The following is a 16,545-nucleotide window of genomic DNA, read 5'->3' on the forward strand; positions in this document are numbered from 1 at the left end:
CCCTCTCCTCCCCTCTCTCTCTACTCTCAGGGTATTATACTACTCCCTCCTCTCTCTCTCTCAGGGTATTATACTACTCCCTCCTCTCTCTCTCTCAGGGTGTTATACTACTCCTCCTCTCTCTCTCTCTCAGGGTATTATACTACTCCCTCCTCTCTCTCTCTCTCAGGGTGTTATACTACTCCTCCTCTCTCTACTCTCAGGGTATTATACTACTCCCTCCTCTCTCTCTACTCTCAGGGTGTTATACTACTCCCTCCTCTCTCTACTCTCAGGTATTATACTACTCCCTCCTCTCTCTCCTCTCAGGGTATTATACTACTCCCTCCTCCTCTACTCTCAGGTATTATACTACTCCCTCCCTCTCTCTCTCTCTCAGGGTGTTATACTACTCCCTCCTCTCTCTCTCCTCTCAGGGTGTTATACTACTCCTCCTCTCTCTCTCTCAGGGTATTATACTACTCCCTCCTCTCTCTACTCTCAGGTGTTATACTCTCTCCTCTCTCTCTCTACTCTCAGGTATTATACTACTCCCTCCTCCTCTCTCTCTCTCAGGTATTATACTACTCCCCCTCCTCTCTCTCTCAGGTTATACTTTCCCCCTCCTCTCTCTATACTCTCAGGTCCCTCTCAGCGTATTATACTACTCCTCCCTCTCTCTCCTCTCAGCGTGTTGTACTTCTCCCTCCTCTCTCTCTCTCAGGGTATTATACTACTCCCTCCTCTCTCTCCTCTCAGGGTGTTATACTACTCCTCCTCTCTCTCTCTCAGGGTATTATACTACTCCCTCCTCTCTCTCCTCTCAGGGTATTATACTATTCCCTCCTCTCTCTCTACTCAGTGGTATTATACTACTCCCTCTCTCTCTCCTCTCAGGTTATTATACTACTCCTCCCCTCTCTCTCCTCTCAGGGTATTATACTACTCCCTCCTCTCTCTCTACTCTCAGGGTATTATACTACTCCCTCCTCTCTCTCTCTCAGGGTATTATACTACTCCCTCCTCTCTCTACTCTCAGGGTATTATACTACTCCTCCTCTCTCTCTCTCTCTCAGGGTATTATACTACTCCCTCCTCTCTCTCTCTCAGGGTATTTCTCCTCTTCTCTCTCTCTCCTCTCAGGGTATTATACTACTCCCTCCTCTCTCTACTCTCAGGGTATTATACTACTCCCTCCTCTCTCTCTACTCTCAGGGTATTATACTACTCCCTCCTCTCTCTACTCTCAGGGTATTATACTACTCCCTCCTCTCTCTCTACTCTCAGGTATTATACTACTCCCCCTCCTCTCTCTCCCCTCCTCTCAGGTATTATACTACCTCCTCCTCCTCTCCTCTCAGGGTGTTGTACTTCTCCCTCCTCTCTCTCCTCTCAGGGTATTATACTACTCCCTCCTCTCTCTACTCTCAGGGTATTATACTACTCCCTCCTCTCTCTCCTCTCAGGGTGTTATACTACTCCCTCCTCTCTCTCTACTCTCAGGGTATTATACTACTCCCTCCTCTCTCTCTACTCTCAGGTATTATACTACTCCCTCCTCTCTCTCTCCTACTCCTCCTCTCTCCTCTCAGGATTATACTACTCCCTCCTCTCTCTAGGGTATTATACTACTCCTCCTCTCTCTCCTCTCAGGGTATTATACTACTCCTCCTCTCTCTCCTCTCAGGGTATTATACTACTCCCTCCTCTCTCTCTCTCAGGGTATTATACTACTCCCTCCTCTCTCTCTACTCTCAGGGTATTATACTACTCCCTCCTCTCTCTACTCTCAGGGTATTATACTACTCCCTCCTCTCTCTCCTCTCAGGGTATTATACTACTCCCTCCTCCTCTCTCTCTCTCAGGTGTTATATTCCCTCCTCTCTCTATAGGGTATTATACTACTCCCTCCTCTCTCTCTCTCAGGGTGTTATACTTCTCCCTCCTCTCTCTCTACTCTCAGGGTATTATACTACTCCCCTCTCTCTCTCTCAGGGTATTATACTACTCCCTCCTCTCTCTCCTCTCAGGGTATTATACTACTCCCTCCTCTCTCTCTCTCAGGGTATTATACTACTCCCTCCTCTCTCTCTACTCTCAGGTGTTATACTACTCCTCCTCTCTCTCTCTCAGGTTATTATACTACTCCCTCCTCTCTCTCCTCTCAGGGTATTATACTACTCCTCCTCTCTCTCTCCTCTCAGGGTATCCTCTCTCTCTCCAGGGTCTACTCCTCCTCTCTCTACTCTCAGGGTATTATACTACTCCTCCTCTCTCTCCTCTCAGGGTATTATACTACTCCTCCTCTCTCTCTACTCTCAGGGTATTATACTACTCCCTCCTCTCTCTCTCTCTCAGGGTATTATACTACTCCTCCTCTCTCTCTCTCAGGGTGTTATACTACTCCTCCTCTCTCTCTCTCTCAGGGTATTATACTACTCCCTCCTCTCTCTACTCTCAGGGTATTATACTACTCCTCCTCTCTCTCTCTCAGGGTATTATACTACTCCCTCCTCTCTCTACTCTCAGGGTATTATACTACTCCCTCCTCTCTCTCTCTCTATACTCTCCTCCTCTCTCTCCTCTCAGGGTATTATACTACTCCCTCCTCTCTCTCTACTCTCAGGGTATTATACTACTCCCTCCTCTCTCTACTCTCAGGGTATTATACTACTCCCTCCTCTCTCTCCTCTCAGGTGTTATACTACTCCCTCCTCTCTCTACTCTCAGGGTATTATACTACTCCCTCCTCTCTCTCCTCTCAGGGTGTTATACTACTCCCTCCTCTCTCTCTACTCTCAGGGTATTATACTACTCCTCCTCTCTCTACTCCAGGGCATTATACTCCCCTCCTCTCTCTCTCTCAGGGTATTATACTACTCCCTCCTCTCTCTACTCTCAGGGTATTATACTACTCCCTCCTCTCTCTCTCTCAGGGTATTATACTACTCCCTCCTCTCTCTCTACTCTCAGGGTATTATACTACTCCCTCCTCTCTCTCTACTCTCAGGGCATTATACTACTCCCTCCTCTCTCTCCTCTCAGGGTATTATACTACTCCTCCTCTCTCTCTCGGAGGGTTATACTACTCCCTCCTCTCTCTCCTCTCAGGTGTTATACTTCTCCCTCCTCTCTCTCTCTCTCAGGGTATTATACTACTCCCTCCTCTCTCTCCTCTCAGGTATTATACTACTCCCTCCTCTCTCTACTCTCAGGGTATTATACTACTCCCTCCTCTCTCTCAGGGTATTATACTACTCCTCCTCTCCTCTCTCAGGGTATTATACTACTCCCTCCTCTCTCTACTCTCAGGGTATTATACTCTCCCTCCTCTCTCTCTCTCAGGGTGTTATACTCCCTCCTCTCTCTCTCTCAGTGTATTATACTACTCCTCAGGGTATTATACTACTCCCTCCTCTCTCTACTCTCAGGGTATTATACTACTCCCTCCTCTCTCTCTACTCTCAGGGTTTGTTATACTACTCCCTCCTCTCTCTCCTCTCAGGGTATTATACTACTCCCTCCTCTCTCTCCTCTCAGGGTATTATACTACTCCCTCCTCTCTCTCTCTCAGGGTGTTATACTACTCCCTCCTCTCTCTCTCTCTCAGGGTATTATACTACTCCCTCCTCTCTCTACTCTCAGGGTGTTATACTACTCCTCCTTCTCTCTCTCTCAGGGTATTATACTACTCCCTCCTCTCTCTACTCTCAGGGTGTTATACTACTCCCTCCTCCTCTCCTCTCAGGTATTATACTACTCCTCCTCTCTCTCCTCTCAGGGTATTATACTACTCCCTCCTCTCTCTCTACTCTCAGGGTATTATACTACTCCCTCCTCTCTCTCTACTCTCAGGGTATTATACTACTCCCTCCTCTCTCTCTCTCTCAGGGTATTATACTACTCCTCCTCTCTCTCTCTCTCAGGGTATTATACTACTCCCTCCTCTCTCTACTCTCAGGGTATTATACTACTCCCTCCTCTCTCTCCTCTCAGGGTATTATACTACTCCCTCCTCTCTCCTCTCTCTCCTCTCAGGGTCTCAGGGTATTATACTACTCCTCCTCTCTCTACTCTCAGGTATTATACTACTCCTCCTCTCTCTCCTCTCAGGGTGTTATACTACTCCTCCTCTCTCTCCTCTCAGGGTATTATACTACTCTCCCTCTCTCAGGGTGTTATACTACTCCTCCTCTCTCTCTCTCAGGTATTATACTACTCCCTCCTCTCTCTACTCTCAGGTATTATACTACTCCCTCCTCTCTCTCCTCTCAGGGTGTTATACTACTCCCTCCTCTCTCTCCTCTCAGGTGTATCCCTCTCCCTCCAGGGTATCTCTCCTCCTCAGGGTATTATACTACTCCCTCCTCTCTCTCCTCTCAGGGTATTATACTACTCCCTCCTCTCTCTCTCTCAGGGTGTTATACTACTCCCTCCTCTCTCTCTCTCTCAGGGTATTATACTACTCCTCCTCTCTCTCTACTCTCAGGTGTATTATACTACTCCCTCCTCTCTCTCTCTCAGGGTGTTATACTACTCCCTCCTCTCTCTCCTCTCAGGGTATTATACTACTCCCTCCTCTCTCTCTACTCTCAGGGTGTTATACTACTCCCTCCTCTCTCTACTCTCAGGGTGTTATACTACTCCTCCTCTCTCTCCTCTCAGGGTATTATACTACTCCCTCCTCTCTCTACTCTCAGGGTATTATACTACTCCCTCCTCTCTCTCTCTCAGGGTATTATACTCCTCCCCTCTCTCCTCTCAGGTATTATACTTCCCTCCTCTCCTCTCTCTCTCCTCCTCTCTCTACTCTCAGGGTATTATACTACTCCCCTCTCTCTCTACTCTCAGGGTATTATACTACTCCCTCCTCTCTCTACTCTCAGTGTATTATACTACTCCCTCCTCTCTCTACTCTCAGGGTTTATTATACTACTCCTCCTCTCTCTACTCTCAGGGTATTATACTACTCCCTCCTCTCTCTCTCTCTCAGGGTATTATACTACTCCCTCCTCTCTCTCCTCTCAGGGTGTTATACTACTCCCTCCTCTCTCTCCTCTCAGGTGTTATACTACTCCCTCCTCTCTCTCTCTCAGGGTGTTATACTACTCCCTCCTCTCTCTCTCCTCTCAGGGTGTTATACTACTCCCTCCTCTCTCTCTACTCTCAGGGTCTACTCCTCCTCTCTCTCCTCTCAGGGTATTATACTACTCCCTCCTCTCTCTACTCTCAGGGTATTATACTACTCCCTCCTCTCTCTACTCTCAGGGTATTATACTACTCCCTCCTCTCTCTACTCTCAGGGTATTATACTACTCCCTCCTCTCTCTACTCTCAGGGTATTATACTACTCCCTCCTCTCTCTCTCTCAGGGTATTATACTACTCCCTCCTCTCTCTCCTCTCAGGTATTATACTACTCCTCCTCTCTCTCCTCTCTCAGGTATTATACTACTCCCTCCTCTCTCTCCTCTCAGGGTGTTATACTACTCCTCCTCTCTCCTCTCAGGGTGTTATACTACTCCCTCCTCTCTCTCCTCTCAGGGTGTTATACTACTCCTCCTCTCTCTACTCTCAGGGTATTATACTACTCCCTCCTCTCTCTACTCTCAGGGTATTATACTACTCCCTCCTCTCTCTCCTCTCAGGTATTATACTACTCCCTCCTCTCTCTCTCTCAGCGTATTATACTACTCCCTCCTCTCTCTCCTCTCAGGGTATTATACTACTCCCTCCTCTCTCTCTACTCTCAGGGTATTATACTACTCCCTCCTCTCTCTACTCTCAGGGTATTATACTACTCCCTCCTCTCTCTACTCTCAGGGTATTATACTACTCCCTCCTCTCTCTCCTCTCAGGGTATTATACTACTCCTCCTCCTCTCTCTCAGGGTGTTATACTACTCCCTCCTCTCTCTACTCTCAGTGTATTATATACTTCTCCCTCCTCTCTCTCCTCTCAGGGTATTATACTACTCCTCCTCTCTCTCTCTCTCTCAGGGTGTTATACTACTCCTCCTCTCTCTACTCTCAGGGTATTATACTACTCCCTCCCCTCTCTCCTCTCAGGGTGTTATACTACTCCCTCCTCTCTCTCCTCTCAGGGTATTATACTACTCCTCCTCTCTCTACTCTCAGGGTATTATACTACTCCTCCTCTCTCTCTACTCTCAGATTATACTACTCCCTCCTCTCTCTCACTCTCAGGGTTGTTATACTACTCCCTCCTCCTCTCTACTCTCAGGGTATTATACTACTCCCTCCTCTCTCTCTCTCTCAGGTATTATACTACTCCTCCTCTCTCTCTCTCAGGGTATTATACTACTCCCTCCTCTCTCTGTCTCAGGGTGTTATACTACTCCCTCCTCTCTCTACTCTCAGGGTATTATACTACTCCCTCCTCTCTCTCTACTCTCAGGGTATTATACTACTCCCTCCTCTCTCTCCTCTCAGGGTATTATACTACTCCCTCCTCTCTCTCCTCTCAGCGTGTTATACTCTCCTCCTCTCTCTACTCTCAGGGTGTTATACTACTCCCTCCTCTCTCTCCTCTCAGGGTATTATACTACTCCCTCCTCTCTCTCTACTCTCAGGTGTTATACTACTCCCTCCTCTCTCTACTCTCAGGGTATTATACTACTCCTCCTCTCTCTCTCCTCTCAGTTATTATACTACTCCTCCTCCTCTCTCTCAGGGTATTATACTACTCCCTCCTCTCTCTACTCTCAGGTGTATTATACTAGGGTATTATACTCCCTCCTCTCTCTCCTCTCAGGGTGTTATACTTCTCCCTCCTCTCCTCTCTCTCTCCCTCCTCCTCTCAGGTTATTATACTACTCCTCCTCTCTCTCCTCTCAGGGTATTATACTACTCCCTCCTCTCTCTCCTCTCAGGGTATTATACTACTCCTCCTCTCTCTACTCTCAGGGTATTATACTACTCCCTCCTCTCTCTCTCCCTCCTCTCTCTCCTCTCAGGGTATTATTACTCCCTCCTCTCTCTCTCTCTCAGGTATTATACTACTCCCTCCTCTCTCCTCTCAGGGTATTATACTACTCCCTCCTCTCTCTACTCTCAGGGTGTTATACTACTCCCTCCTCTCTCTCCTACTCTCAGGGTATTATACTACTCCCTCCTCTCTCTCTACTCTCAGGTATTATACTACTCCCTCCTCTCTCTCTCTCAGGGTATTATACTACTCCTCCTCTCTCTCCTCTCAGGGTGTTATACTACTCCCTCCTCTCTCTCTACTCTCAGGGTGTTATACTACTCCCTCCTCTCTCTCCTCTCAGGGTGTTATACTACTCCCTCCTCTCTCTCTGCTCTCAGGGTATTATACTACTCCCTCCTCTCTCTCCTCTCAGGGTATTATACTACTCCCTCCTCCTCTCTCTACTCTCAGGTATTATACTACTCCCTCCTCTCTCTCCTCTCAGGGTATTATACTACTCCCTCCTCTCTCTACTCTCAGGGTATTATACTACTCCTCCTCTCTCTCCTCTCAGGGTGATATACTACTCCTCCTCTCTCTCTACTCTCAGTGTGTTGCTACTCCTCCTCCTCTCTCTCCTCTCAGGGTGTTATACACTATACTCCTCTCTCAGGGTCTCTCCTCTACTCTCAGGGTATTATACTACTCCCTCCTCTCTCTCTACTCTCAGGGTGTTATACTACTCCTCCTCTCTCTCTCTCAGGTATTATACTACTCCCCTCTCCTCTCTCAGGTATTATACTACTCCCTCCTCTCTCTCCTCTCAGGCGTGTTATACTACTCCTCCTCTCTCTCCTCTCAGGGTGTTATACTACTCCCTCCTCTCTCTCTCTCAGGGTATTATACTACTCCCTCCTCTCTCTACTCTCAGGGTATTATACTACTCCCTCCTCTCTCTCTCCTCTCAGGTTATATACTACTCCCTCCTCGCTCTCCTCTCAGGGCATTATACTACTCCCTCCTTTCTCTACTCTCAGGGTATTATACTACTCCCTCCTCTCTCCTCTCAGGTTATTATACTACTCCTCCTCTCTCTCCTCTCAGGGTATTATACTACTCCCTCCTCTCTCTCTACTCTCAGGTATTATACTACTCCCTCCTCTCTCTACTCTCAGGGTATTATACTACTCCCTCCTCTCTCTACTCTCAGGGTATTATACTACTCCCTCCTCTCTCTCCTCTCAGGGTATTATACTACTCCCTCCTCTCTCTACTCTCAGGTATTATACTACTCCCTCCTCTCTCTACTCTCAGGGTATTATACTACTCCCTCCTCTCTCTCCTCTCAGGGTATTATACTACTCCCTCCTCTCTCTCTACTCTCAGGGTATTATACTACTCCCTCCTCTCTCTCCTCTCAGGGTATTATACTACTCCCTCCTCTCTCTACTCTCAGTGTATTATACTACTCCCTCTCTCTCTCCTCTCAGGGTATTATACTACTCCCCCTCCTCTCTCTACTCTCAGGGTGTTATACTACTCCCCCTCTCTCTCTCTCAGGGTATTATACTACTCCTCCTCTCTCTCAACTCTCAGGGTATTATACGACTCCCCCTCCTCTCAGCGTATTATACTACTCCCTCCCCTCTCTCTCCTCTCAGCGTGTTGTACTTCTCCCTCCTCTCTCTCTCCTCTCAGGGTATTATACGACTCCCTCCTCTCTCTCCTCTCAGTGTATTATACTACTCCCTCCTCTCTCTACTCTCAGGGTATTATACTACTCCCTCCTCTCTCTACTCTCAGGTTATTATACTACTCCCTCCTCTCTCTCCTCTCAGGGTATTATACCACTCCCTCCTTTCTCTACTCTCAGGGTATTATACTACTCCTCCTCTCTCTCTACTCTCAGGTTATTATACTACTCCCTCCTCTCTCTCCTCTCAGGGCATTATACCACTCCCTCCTTTCTCTCCTCTCAGGTATTATACTACTCCCTCCTCTCTCTACTCTCAGGTATTTATTATACTACTCCCTCCTCTCTCTACTCTCAGGGTATTATACTTCTCCCTCCTCTCTCTCCTCTCAGGGTATTATACTACTCCTTCCTTTCTCTCCTCTCAGGGTATTATACTACTCCCTCCTCTCTCTACTCTCAGGGTATTATACTACTCCCTCCTCTCTCTACTCTCAGGGTTTATACTTTCTCCCTCCTCTCTCTCTCTCAGGGTATTATACTACTCCCTCCTCTCTCTCTACTCTCAGGGTATTATACTACTCCCTCCTCTCTCTCCTCTCAGGGTGTTATACTACTCCTCCTCTCTCTCTACTCTCAGTGTATTATACTACTCCCTCCTCTCTCTCCTCTCAGGGTATTATACTACTCCCTCCTCTCTCTCTACTCTCAGGGTATTATACTACTCCCCTCTCTCTCTACTCTCAGGGTATTATACTACTCCCTCCTCTCTCTCCTCTCAGGGTATTATACTACTCTCCTCCCTCCTCTCAGGGTATTATACTACTCCTCCTCTCTCTCCTCTCAGGGTGTTATACTTCTCCCTCCTCTCTCTCTCCTCTCAGGGTATTATACGACTCCCTCCTCTCTCTCCTCTCAGTGTATTATACTACTCCCTCCTCTCTCTACTCTCAGGGTATTATACTACTCCCTCCTCTCTCTACTCTCAGGGTATTATACTACTCCCTCCTCTCTCTACTCTCAGGATATTATACTACTCCCTCCTCTCTCTACTCTCAGGGTATTATACTACTCCCTCCTCGCTCTCCTCTCAGGGCATTATACCACTCCCTCCTTTCTCTACTCTCAGGGTATTATACTACTCCCTCCTCGCTCTCCTCTCAGGGCATTATACCACTCACTCCTTTCTCTACTCTCAGGGTATTATACTACTCCCTCCTCTCTCTCCTCTCAGGGTATTATACTACTCCCTCCTCTCTCTCCTCTCAGGGTGTTATACTTCTCCCTCCTCTCTCTACTATCATGGTATTATACTACTCCCCCTCCTCTCAGCGTATTATACTACTCCCTCCTCTCTCCCTACTCTCAGGTATTATACTACTCCCTCCTCTCTCTCCTCTCAGGGTATTATACTACTCCCTCCTCTGTCTCTCCTCTCAGGGTATTATACTGCTGCCTCCTCTCTCTCTACTCTCAGTGTATTATACTACTCCCTCCGCTCTCTCCTCTCAGGGTATTATACTACTCCCTCCTCTCTCTCCTCTCAGCGTGTTGTACTTCTCCCTCCTCACTCTCTACTCTCATGGTATTATACTACTCCCCCTCCTCTCAGCGTATTATACTACTCCCTCCTCTCTCCCTACTCTCAGGTATTATACTACTCCCTCCTCTCTCTCCTCTCAGGGTATTATACTACTCCTCCTCTGTCTCTCCTCTCAGGGTATTATTATACCATCCTCCTCCTCTCTCTCTCTACTCTCAGGGTGTTATACTTCTCCCTCCTCTCTCTCTACTCTCAGGGTATTATAATACTCCTCCTTCTCTCTCTCTATTCTCAGCATATTATACTACTCCTCTCTCTCTCTCCTCTAAGGGTTTTATACTACTCCTCCTCTCTCTCTCTCAGGGTGTTATACTACTCCTCCTCTCTCTCTTCTCTCAGGGTTGTATACTACTCCTCCTCTCTCTACTCTCAGGGCATTATACTTCTCCCTCCTCTCTCTCCTCTCAGGGTATTATACTACTCCCTCCTCTCTCTCTACTCTCAGGGCATTATACTTCTCCCTCCTCTCTCTCCTCTCAGGGTATTATACTACATCCTCCTCTCTCTCTCTCCTCTCTGGGTATTATACTACTCCCTCCTCTTTCTTTTCTCTCGGGGTATTATACTACTCCCCCCTCTCTCTCCTCTCAGGGTTTTATACTACTCCCTCCTCTCTCTCTCCTCTCAGGGTATTATACTACTCCCTCCTCTCTCTCTACTCTCAGGGCATTATACTTCTCCCTCCTCTCTCTCCTCTCAGGGTATTATACTACTCCCTCCCCTCTCTCTCCTCTCAGGGTATTTTACTACTCCCTCCTCTCTCTCTTCTCTCAGGGTATTAAAGTACTCCCTCCTCTATCTCTCTCTCAGGGCATTATACTTCTCCTCCTCTCTCTCCTCTCAGGTGTTATACTGCTCCCCCCTCCTCTCTCTACTCTCAGGGTGTTATACTACTCCTCCTCTCCTCTACTCTCAGGGTATTATACTACTCCCTCTCTCTCTCTCCTCTAAGGGTATTATACTACTCCCTCCTCTCTCTCCTCTCAGGGTATTATACTACTCCTCCTCTCTCTCTTCTCTCAGGCTATTATACTACTCCCTCCCTCTCTCTCCTCTCAGGGCATTATACTTCTCCTCCTCTCTCTCCTCTCAGGGTGTTATACTACTCCCTCCTCTCTCTCTACTCTCAGGGCATTATACTTCTCCCTCCTCTCTCCTCTCAGGGTATTATACTACATCCTCCTCTCTCTCTCCTCTCTGGGTATTATACTACTCCCTCCTCTCTCTCTCCTCTCAGGGTGTTATACTACTCCTCCTCCTCTCTACTCTCAGGGCATTATACTTCTCCTCCTCTCTCTCCTCTCAGGGTATTATACTACTCCCTCCTCTCTCTCCTCTCAGGCGTGTTGTACTTCTCCCTCCTCCTCTCTACTCTCATGGTGTACTACTCCCCCTCCTCTCAGCGTATTATACTACTCCCTCCTCTCCTACTCTCAGGTGTTATACTCTCCTCCTCTCTCTCCTCTCAGGGTTTATACTACTCCTCCTCTGTCTCTCCTCTCAGGTGTTATACTGCTCCATCCCCTCTCCTCTCTCTCTACTCTCAGGGTATTATACTACTCCCTCCTCTCTCTCTACTCTCAGGGTATTATAATACTCCCTCCTTCTCTCCCTCTATTCTCAGCATATTATACTACTCCCTTCTCTCTCTCTCCTCTAAGGGTTTTATACTACTCCCTCCTCTCTCTCTCTCAGGCTATTATACTACTCCCTCCTCTCTCTCTTCTCTCAGGGTATTATACTACTCCCTCCCCTCTCTCTACTCTCAGGGCATTATACTTCTCCCTCCTCTCTCTCCTCTCAGGGTATTATACTACTCCCTCCTCTCTCTCTACTCTCAGGGCATTATACTTCTCCCTCCTCTCTCTCCTCTCAGGGTATTATACTACATCCTCCTCTCTCTCTCTCCTCTCTGGGTATTATACTACTCCCTCCTCTTTCTTTTCTCTCGGGGTATTATACTACTCCCCCTCTCTCTCCTCTCAGGGTTTTATACTACTCCCTCCTCTCTCTCTCCTCTCAGGGTATTATACTACTCCCTCCTCTCTCTCTACTCTCAGGGCATTATACTTCTCCCTCCTCTCTCTCCTCTCAGGGTATTATACTACTCCCTCCCCTCTCTCTCCTCTCAGGGTATTTTACTACTCCCTCCTCTCTCTCTTCTCTCAGGGTATTAAAGTACTCCCTCCTCTCTCTCTACTCTCAGGGTATTATACGACTCCCTCCTCTCTCTCTACTCTCAGGGTATTATACTACTCCCTCCTCTCCCTCTACTCTCAGCATATTATACTACTCCCTTCTCTCTCTCTCTCCTCTAAGGGTATTATATTACTCCCTCCCCTCTCTCTCCTCTCAGGGTATTTTACTACTCCCTCCTCTCTCTCTTCTCTCAGGGTATTATACTACTCCCTCCCCTCTCTCTACTCTCAGGGCATTATACTTCTCCCTCCTCTCTCTCCTCTCAGGGTATTATACTACTCCCTCCTCTCTCTCTACTCTCAGGGCATTATACTTCTCCCTCCTCTCTCCTCTCAGGGTATTATACTACATCCTCCTCTCTCTCTCTCCTCTCTGGGTATTATACTACTCCCTCCTCTCTCTCTCCTCTCAGGGTATTATACTACTCCCTCCCCTCTCTCTACTCTCAGGGCATTATACTTCTCCCTCCTCTCTCTCCTCTCAGGGTATTATACTACTCCCTCCTCTGTCTCTCCTCTCAGGGTATTATACTGCTCCATCCCCTCTCCTCTCTCTCTACTCTCAGGGTATTATACTACTCCCTCCTCTCTCTCTACTCTCAGGGTATTATAATACTCCCTCCTTCTCTCCCTCTATTCTCAGCATATTATACTACTCCCTTCTCTCTCTCTCCTCTAAGGGTTTTATACTACTCCCTCCTCTCTCTCTCTCAGGCTATTATACTACTCCCTCCTCTCTCTCTTCTCTCAGGTATTATACTACTCCTCCCTCTCTCTACTCTCAGGGCATTATACTTCTCCTCCTCTCTCCTCTCAGGGTGTTATGCTCTCCTCCTCTCTCTAGGGGCATTATACTTCTCCTCCTCTCTCTCCTCTCAGGGTTTTATACTACATCCCCTCTCTCTCTCTCCTCTCTGGGTATTATACTACTCCCTCCTCTTTCTTTTCTCTCAGGGTATTATACTACTCCCCCTCTCTCTCCTCTCAGGGTTTTATACTTCTCCCTCCTCTCTCTCCTCTCAGGGTATTATACTACTCCTCCTCTCTCTCTACTCTCAGGGCATTATACTTCTCCCTCCTCTCTCTCCTCTCAGGTGTTATACTACTCCTCCCCTCTCTCTCCTCCTCTCAGGGTGTTTTACTACTCCCTCCTCTCTCTCTTCTCTCAGGGTATTAAACTACTCCCTCCTCTATCTCTACTCTCAGGGCATTATACTTCTCCTCCTCTCTCTCCTCTCAGGGTATTATACTGCTCCATCCTCCTCTCTCTCTCTGCTCTCAGGGCATTATACTTCTCCCTCCTCTCTCCTCTCAGGGTATTATACTACTCCTTCCTCTCTCTCCTCTCAGGGTATTATATTACTCCTCCTCTCTCTCTCTCTCAGAGATTATTACTACTCCCTCCTCTCTCTCTTCTCTCAGGCTATTATACTTCTCCTCCTCTCTCTACTCTCAGGGCATTATACTTCTCCCTCCTCTCTCTCCTCTCAGGGTATTATACTACTCCCTCCTCTCTCTCTACTCTCAGGGCATTTATACTTCTCCTCCTCTCTCCTCTCAGGGTATTATACTACATCCTCCTCTCTCTCTCTCTCTGGGTATTATACTACTCCCTCCTCTCTCTCTCCTCTCAGGGTATTATACTACTCCTCCTCTCTCTACTCTCAGGGCATTATACTTCTCCTCCTCTCTCTCCTCTCAGGGTGTTATACTACTCCCTCCTCTCTCTCTACTCTCAGGGCATTATACTTCTCCCTCCTCTCTCCTCTCAGGGTATTATACTACATCCTCCTCTCTCTCTCTCCTCTCTGGGTATTATACTACTCCCTCCTCTCTCTCTCCTCTCAGGGTATTATACTACTCCCTCCCCTCTCTCTACTCTCAGGGCATTATACTTCTCCCTCCTCTCTCTCCTCTCAGGGTATTATACTACTCCCTCCTCTCTCTCTCCTCTCAGCGTATTATACTACTCCCTCCTCTCTCTCTCTCTCCTCTCAGGGCATTATACTTCTCCCTCCTCTCTCTCTCCTCTCAGCGTATTATACTACTCCCTCCTCTCTCTCTCTCTCCTCTCAGGGTATTATACTACTCCCTCCTCTCTGTCTCCTCTCAGGGTATTATACTCCTCCCTCTTCTCGGGGTATTATACTACTCCTTCCTCTCTCTCTTCTCTCAGGATATTATACTTCTCCATCCCCACTCTCTCGTCTCAGGGTATTATAATACTCCCTCCTCTCTCTCTCTCCTCTCTGGGTATTATACTACTTCCTCCTCTCTCTCTCCTCTCTGGGTATGATACTACTCCCTCCTCTCTCTCTTCTCTCAGGGCGTTATACTTCTCCCTCCTCTCTCTCTTCTCTCAGGGTATTAAACTACTCCATCCTCTCTCTCTAATCTCAGGGTATTATACTACTCCCTCCTCTCTCTCTACTCTCAGGGTATTATACTACTCCCTCCTCTCTCTCTACTCTCAGGATACTATACTACTCCCTCCACTCTCTCTACTCTCAGGGTATTATACTACTCCTTCCTCTCTCTCTACTCTCAGGGCATTATACTTCTCCATCCCCACTCTCTCCTCTCAGGGTATTATACTACTTCCTCCTCTCTCTCACCTCTCTGGGTATGATACTACTCCCTCCTCTCTCTCTTCTCTCAGGGCATTATACTACTCCCTCCCCTCTCCCTCCCCTCTCTCTGCTCTCAGGGTATTATACTTCTCCCCCCCTCTCTCTTCTATCAGGGTATTATACTACTACCTCCTCTCTCTCTACTGTCAGGGTATTATACTTCTCCCTCCTCTATCTCTCCTCTCAGGGTATTATACTACTCCCTCCTCTCTCTCTACTCTCAGGGCATTATACTATTCCCTCCTCTTTCTCTACTCTCAGGGTATTATACTACTCCCCCCTCTCTCTCTTCTATCAGGGTATTATACTACTACCTCCTCTCTCTCTACTCTCAGGGTATTATACTACTACCTCCTCTCTCTCTACTCTCAGGGTATTATACTACTCCCCTCCTCTCTCTCCTCTCAGTGTATTCTACTACTCCCTCCTCTATCTCTCCTCTCAGGGTATTATACTACTACCTCCTCTCTCTCTACTCTCAGGGTATTATACGACTCCCTCCTCTCTCACTCCTCTCAGTGTATTCTACTACTCCCTCCTCTATCTCTCCTCTCAGGGTATTATACTACTACCTCCTCTCTCTCTTCTATCGGGGTATTATACTACTCCCTCCTCTCTCTCTTCTGTCAGGGTATTATACTACTCCCTCCTCTCTCTCTTCTATCAGAATATTATACTCCTCCCTCCTCTCAGGGTATTACACTACTCCCTCCTCTCTCTCTCCTCTCTGGGTATTATACTACTCCCTCCTCTCTCTCTACTCTCAGGGCAATATACTTCTCCCTCCTCTCAGGGTATTATACTACTCCCTCCCCTCTCTCTCCTCTCAGGGTATTTTACTACTCCCTCCTCTTTCTCTACTCTCAGGGTATTATACTACTCCCCCATCTCTCTCTTCTATCAGGGTATTATACTACTACCTCCTCTCTCTCTACTCTCAGGGTATTATACTACTCCCTCCCCTCTCTCTCCTCTCAGGGTATTATACGACTCCCTCCTCTCTCTCTCCTCTCAGTGTATTCTACTACTCCCTCCTCTATCTCTCCTCTCAGGGTATTATACTACTCCCTCCTCTATCTCTCCTCTCAGGGTATTATACTACTCCCTCCTCTCTCTCATCTCTCAAGGTATTATACTACTTACTCCCTCTTCTCTCTGTGTATTATAATACTCCCTCCTCTCTCTCTACTCTCAGGGTATTATACTACTCCCTCCTCTCTCTCCTCTCAGGGTATTATACTACTCCCTCCTCTCTCTACTCTCAGGGCATTATTTTTCTCCCGCCTCTCTCTACTCTCAGGGTATTATACTACCCCCTCCTCTCTCTCTACTCTCAGGGCATTATACTTCTCCCACCTCTCTCTCCTATCAGGGTATTATACTACTACCTCGTCTCTCTCTACTCTCAGGGTATTATACTACTTCCTCCCCTCTCTCTCCTCTCAGGGTATTATACTACTCCTTCCCCTCTCTCTCCTCTCAGTTTATTATACTACTCCCACCCCTCTCTACT

General features: G+C 47.4%; 1 protein-coding gene across 3 annotated transcripts in view; it reads left to right on the forward strand.

Annotated features, from left to right (window-relative positions):
• LOC118365943 (metabotropic glutamate receptor 8-like) overlaps positions 1-16,545 on the forward strand; it is a 308,531-nt gene that overhangs the window by 196,880 nt on the left and 95,106 nt on the right. The gene's annotated exons all lie outside the window — the stretch shown is intronic.

This window comes from Oncorhynchus keta, chromosome 33 (assembly GCF_023373465.1).
Source record: "Oncorhynchus keta strain PuntledgeMale-10-30-2019 chromosome 33, Oket_V2, whole genome shotgun sequence".
In the NCBI taxonomy this organism is placed as follows: Eukaryota; Metazoa; Chordata; class Actinopteri; order Salmoniformes; family Salmonidae; genus Oncorhynchus; species Oncorhynchus keta.